The following is a 6,849-nucleotide window of genomic DNA, read 5'->3' as shown; positions in this document are numbered from 1 at the left end:
AACAAGAACTTCCTATTAACTTCCTAGGAAGGAGAGCAGTTGCAACTTATCCCTGCTGTTTGTTTTTTTACTTCTAGTCTGTTTCTGCCTTTTCTGGTGGAGAAGGGTTTAATTAAAAGAATTCAGCAGAACTCAGTTGGTATGGAGCCCATATAAAAGAGGTGACTTAAAGAAACTTTTGCAAAGGTAAATTGACATTGACCACATGGGCGTTTTTCTTTTGTGTGTAACTTGGAAAGCATTTGTTAAATTTTTTAAACCTAGAGAATGAATGCAATATATTCTGCCACATAAACGATGTTATCAGCTAGAAAATAATTTGGAAGATCTAGGTGATTACTTGGGACAGTCTCCTTAAATATTCTTTCTCAAAGATTGTGAAGGTAGTTTGATCCTCCGCATTCATAGCCTCATACTTATCATTTTATTGTGTACATGAAGATGTTATTTCCCAGCGTAGACAGAAAAATTCATGGCTTTTACTTGAGAGGTGGTGATAGTGGTTAGAGTTTGTATTTGAGCTTATGTAAAGTGCAGCACCCTTTCACAGAAATCATTTTCTCATTTATTTCTTAAGACTTTAAGAAATGATTGATACAGTAGTTCTTTGTGAACGATGGTTGAAGTTGTTAACCAACTTAAAAGAAAAAAAAAAGAAGAAGAAAAAAGAAATTGAGGTAACCTTGCATTTGTGTAGTTTTAGACAGGATTACTTATTTATGCAAGGAGACAGAGACTCATAAAATAACATGGAATGTAATGCTCATTGAAAGAGAGACAATAAGTTATACTCCCTGATTAATACATTTGATTCATACTTGAGAAAATTAAGTTGTAAGATGTTCTGTTAGGAGTTTTCTTGTGCTTGTCAGCCAAAAGAGGCTGAAGGACTTGGTGGTCTCAAGGGACTGACAGATCTCCCTTTCCTTGTGAAATAAGCTCTTCAAGACTGCTGTGATATTGTTGTGTTTAGTCCAGAGATTATGTGTAATAAAGCATGCTGTTTTCTAAAGTATCTGGTCTTTAACTGATTATACAAGAAGTTGGAAAACTGCTAATCACCACTGGTTTGGTGTTCTGGTTCAAAAGGCCCAAGTTTTGTGGAAAAGTGTTTCACACTTTTGATTATGAAAGATATTAGGTGAAATGGTTGTAGTAATTATGCAATAGGAGACTAAATAATAAAGCTATTGGTATTTAAAAGAGTTCTAAAGAACATAATATAACGATGCAGTGGTGGAAGTACATCATAGGAAGTACAATACAGATATGAAGACATTGCATAGGAAGTGAAGTGAGCAATTGGAGATGTTTTGCAAATTCATCTAAGCGCAAATCTAGACCCTTTTTTCAAGCTAAGTGAGTTATGTTTTCAGAAATCATGTTTTCCTTTTAGAGCAATCAAAACAATTTCTGTTGCCTACGCTTACATGCATGAAAACATAAACATGGTACATGTTAGGCTGCAGGAATGCAGGTACAAGAATAATGGAGTATGAAGAAGTGAAGAATAAATAATATGCTATTCAAGTGATACTGCACAAATGAGTCTAGAAAAACTGTTTTGAGATGCTTTTCTTCTATATAGGTAGCTTTAACAGATTGGACTTGTGAAATCAGTTTTATAATGTTAGGAAACTAAGCAAAAAGTTATGTGCTACCAAACCTGGGAAATGTCTGCTTAGGATTAATTTAGAGAATTCTTTCAACCAAAAAGTATGTGTACATATTTATCATGTTAATAAAGATATATTCAATTAATTTTGAAAACCAGAGTAGAAAATTAATTTCCCTCCCACAGTCTTAATGAAGAAATAAAGAAACTAATTTCCCATTGCTGTTAGAGGGGTAATCCACTCCTTCACATATTAAGAAATTAATGTAATACATCCACTCAGCCAAAGAGTCCCTGCTTCTTCACCTGCCCCCAGTCTCTTACATCAGCTTCTTCTGTGTAGTACAATTATGAAAAAGAAAACCGAACAAAACTAACTCTTATGTTGTTCAGACATCGCTGGGCACTTAGTCTCATGCTGTTCCCAATAAAGCCATCAGTTGAATTGGGTGATATTTGCCAGTCCTGTTTTTCTACTAATAATAACAGCTTGGAGAATGAAGAATGCAGGAAAAAAAAAAATCAAGGGAAAATTGTGATCGGCTTTATATTCCTATATATATTTGACTTTTCCAATGGAGTAACAAGGCCATCCTTTTTGTTTGACCTTAAAGAAAGTTGTTTCTGGGGGGAAAAAAAAAGATCAAATTATTCTAAGGTATTTGAAAAGTGTATTTGAGAGATGGTCAGGATTGCAGTGCTGGAAACTTTTTTTTTGGTCTTCAGGCTGTGTTTGCTTGACTGAAGTATCTCGCAGGGCCTGGCAGCACACTTGCATTGGTGCAGCCTCTCCTTAATGTAAGGAGGCAATGTTAACACAGCCTCAGTTTGAGGAAAGCAGTTTAGATTTGTAAAAAATATAACGACTGTGAACTTCGATATTAACAACGAAGACTCGTGCAGAATTTGGGCCATACCTGAAGATGTGGTTCAGTGAGTGTTGATGGAAGTCAGTGGGCGCCATTTTCCCGCCTGGAGGAGCTCAGTGATGCCTCTTTGCTTCCTCCGCGTTTCCATGCCAAGTGCCATTTTGTCAGCGTGCCCGTCTGTGTCACGGCAACAAAATGGAGCAGGATATTGGTGGGAAGGCTCTCGTGGAAGTTTGTGCTGTTGCCAGAGGCGATATTCCTGCCAAAGCACAAAGCGGCTTCAGACAGGTGAGGAGAGCTGAGGGCAGAGCGCAGCTCTCCTCAGCCCTCGTGTGGTGAGGCGGGAAGGCGTCAGTGGGCGCAGCGTGGTGGCTGCGGCCGGCTGGCTCTGCGTTTCCTTCCTCTTCCTGCCTGCTTCACCTTGCGCTGGTGGTATGTACGTGTTAATATTTACTGAGTAGGACTAGTAAAATATCTTGTCATGTCGTCTCTTGTGTATCTTGAGAGAAAAGCCTCAGAATATTTCTGCCTCCCTGGGCGCATGAAGCTGTGGAAGGCTGCAGGTGTTGCTGTGGTGTTGGACAGGGCACCCAGGGAGCAGAGAACGGCTGCCTGCGTCGGCAGTCTCTGGGAGCGCTGCTGAGGAGGAGGCAGAGCCCCAGCATTCCCTGCCTGCTGCTGTGTTTCTGAGCTCCTCTTGGAGCTGCTGAGTGGGCAGTATTGGTGGTAGGTGAAAAATGTTTGACTCAGAGAGTGGCGAGGCACTGGAACAGGTTGCCAAAGGGCTGTGGAGGTCCTTTTTCTGGAGGCTTTTGAGGTGAGGTTGGATGGGGGCCCTGGGCAGCCTGGTCTAGTGGATGGCAATGCTGCCCGTGGCAGGGCGGTGAAGCTCGGTCCTTTTTCATGTCCATTCCTGCTCAAGCTGTTCTATGATTCTGTGAGCAGCTTACTTCCTTGAGGAGCTTTACCATGAGGGTCTCATAATGTTTAATAGCAGTTTGGCGTAAGTTGGGTTCAAGAAGAATTTGTGGAGAAAAAGTATTGCTCAAAGTATTCATTTGTTATGCACACTTAAAAAAAAGCACATTATTTTTCTGAATACAAAACAGCTCCTTTCCAATGCTTTGGGAATATCACTATATTCCCAAATATCAGTAGTGCTGCTCTTGAGGACACTGCAGATTTCCAGTGTTTCTCCTGATTTCTCTCCAGTTCAGATTTGGCGAAGAGAGCAATTTATTCCTCATTGTTCCCCTTAATGAGAAAAAGTGCCACAGCTCAACATGGTTCTGAGTGATGCTTCCGTAACTGACATCTTTCTTTAATAATGTATTTTTCTTCTGTACAGTCCTCAGTGAAAATCTGTTAGCATAGGCTAATTCCTTACTTGATGGTAGTGAGCCCCAGTATTTCCTTGTTTTATACTATACTTTTAACTATAGTTATTTCACTGCTCTAACTACAGATAACTACTGGTGTACATCCTTGTGCATACATGTTTTTAGGAAACAGTTCAATAGTTCAATTTTATTCAGAGATTCCAGCTGTAATTACAGTACAGCGTCAGGCCAGCACAGTTCATTAGGTTGTCGACTAGGTGGCACTATTGTTATTAAAGAAGAAAACATAAGCTGCTTTTTGAATCACTCTGTGTGCAAGACTGACAGAAAGCTGTACTGTGTTTATTAAAACAAAACAAAATGTAGATTGAACAGTGCCTTTATAAAAATAGTTAAGAGTGCATCAGCTAAATATTGAAAAATATTGGAATGGAAAGGTTAGCAAGAGAAGGAAACTTTAATCTCATTACCAGCACATTGCAAATGCACCCATATTTCTAATGCAATTGTCCTACCTTCCCTGAAATTTTACCTGAAATAACTTGATGTTTCTCCTTCTCTTTTGTCATCTTTCTTACTTGTGCATGAAAAACAACTAAACATAGTGTTGTCCTATCAAAGACAGATACAGTACACTTTTTTCTGTTATTAAAGAAGGTAAGGATCCAGACAGTTCTGTGCTTGTTAGACCTTTTAGCCAACTTGCATGATGTGTGAATTTTATCAACTTGTTTTATTTGTTTTCTTTTAATGCCTGGAAGATTATAAATTTTCATCAAAAGAATTCTTAAGGAGAGGAGAGGGAATGCAAATCTCAAGCCAAGTAGTGCTTGGACAACTAGTTCAGTTCTCTTAAATTTCTTCCAGAATTCAACAGGAGGCAATACAAACTGGGGAGTACCAGACAAAAGTTTAAAAACTGTAAGTTACGTTAACTGCAGCTCCCTGTTTGTTACTCACTGGATTCTGATCCAAAAAGCTGCGTTGGAGCACTGTGATGATTGATTGAAATGCCTATGGTCACTTAAAATCTCATCTTACAGATGGAATAAAATAGAATCTCACTTAGGGGAACTTTCCCATGTACTTTCTGGGTCACTGGTTTGGTTCTCTCAGGAATGTGTTTGGTTCAGTTTGCCTCACTTTCGTTTGTGTACGCTGTGCAGAGGTACAACAAACAGCAGTTTGTGCTTTATTAAGGTTGTAATGTTGGCCTACTCTGTCTCCGTGTTCTGGATACCCTACTTTACTTTGACAGAGGCAACTTGAGAACAAGTTCACAGCTCCCAGAGTGAAAATCTTTGCTCACTTTGAATGTAAACAAATGTAGTTGAATTTGAGCCAGAAGCTTTGAATAGTACAGATGAAGATGGCTTGGTGTGACTAGGGCTGGTTTATTTGCTTGTTTTTTCCCTTGGGAAAGAGGAAACAACAGCAGGTTCAAAAATCTTTTTTGGTTAGAATGTGCTGACTAATGGAGTATCTATTACACGGAACAAAGCTGTTATTTTAATTCTTCATCTGTTAGAGCAGTGAAGAGTAACATCTTTCCTTCCATTAGGAACTAGCAATACGTTAAAATGGCAGTCTTGGATTCAGAATTTGTCATGAGCCCTCTGAATAATTCTGTCCTGTTTTAAGGTAAATTAATAAAAGCGTAACCTCTAATTTTATTAAGTGTGAAAAATGAAAAAGAGTAGATACAACAAAATCTTATTAATCTATCCATAAAGATGGATTGTGTTCTCCCCAAAAGCCTCGAAGCAGCCTGGTTCCACCAATCCCTAAGGTATACTGTCAAAACATAAATTGCGTGCTGATAGGAATGTTGTACTTGACTCTATAAAAAGCAACACATGATCCAAATTAGTGCTCTGGGCTAATTTAAGAATCCTGTAGTTGCAAGGTCAAGGAGAAGAATTACTGTTCTCTTCCATTTAGTAGAGGAGAGTTACAACTGGACTTTTATGTATTATCAATAAATTAGTGAGCTGGAAGGACCCTTTGCCTGACCTAGGGCAGCTGTTCTTAAATGGTGTATGTTCCCCAAATTCACATCTGTGTAGTGAAGGGATAAAAAACATTGTGGTATTTTTGTATGAATTAACATTTATCCAGAATCAAAATCAGTGTCAAGTAGTGCTTCAGTGTTAGTGCATTACATTGACACTGCTGCTTGGCTTTCTATAAAATTCAATAAATCAGAGTTTTCTGCATTTGAAAATTGCAAGTCTGCCCCATGCTTTGAATGATTTTTACTTTAAGGTAATCCAACTACAGGTATCTTAGATTTTGTTGTTGTTGTTTTGTTGTGGTTTTTTTTTTTTAGCATTTCTGGAGTCCTATTTCAATATTACTTTGTCACAAATAACAGCAAATCCTCACTCAGCTGGTTGTGTTGCTATCTGCTGCACTTTCTGAAAGGCAGTGTTTTTTTCCTAAAGGGGTAGGGGTGTTGGAAGATGTAGGATAAAAGAGAATTATTGCAATGTTCTACTGAAAGCAAGAAATGCCTTTTCTGTAAATCTCTAAACTAAAAAGTGGATTAAGATAATATCAAATACAACTGCGTTAAAATAGTTTTCATCCAGTAAAGTCTTAAAAATAAATAACCCTACCCATAGAATTTCTCCAGATCTAATATGGGAAAAAAGAACACCATCACACACAAGTGGTAGGGAGGGTGCTGTCTACAAATAATGTTTTGTCAATTACAGCCTTTAATATGCTGTAGTTCTCTTGATCCAGTAACATAGATGTTAACTCAGATAAATATTTAAATGATGGATTTGGAGCAAGCCTACAGCTCTTACCTGGTGTAGCTTATTTTAGTCTTGTCATCTTGTTGCCTCTATGTAGGAGATGTACCAAACTGTCTTACTGTCCAAATCTTCTGTCACTGTGTCAGTAGGTTATCTTCTCATAGTGGAATCCCATCTGGTTTATGCAACCAAGGTGTGGGACAGACTTGATGATTGGAACATGGAGAATGGTGAGCACCTGCTTCCTTCCCCGCAGCCACAGT

This window comes from Tympanuchus pallidicinctus, unplaced genomic scaffold (genome assembly GCF_026119805.1).
Source record: "Tympanuchus pallidicinctus isolate F22 unplaced genomic scaffold, pur_lepc_1.0 scaffold3, whole genome shotgun sequence".
Taxonomy (NCBI): Eukaryota; Metazoa; Chordata; class Aves; order Galliformes; family Phasianidae; genus Tympanuchus; species Tympanuchus pallidicinctus.
The sequence above is the reverse complement of the archived record's forward strand: the minus strand, read 5'-3'. Positions refer to the sequence as shown.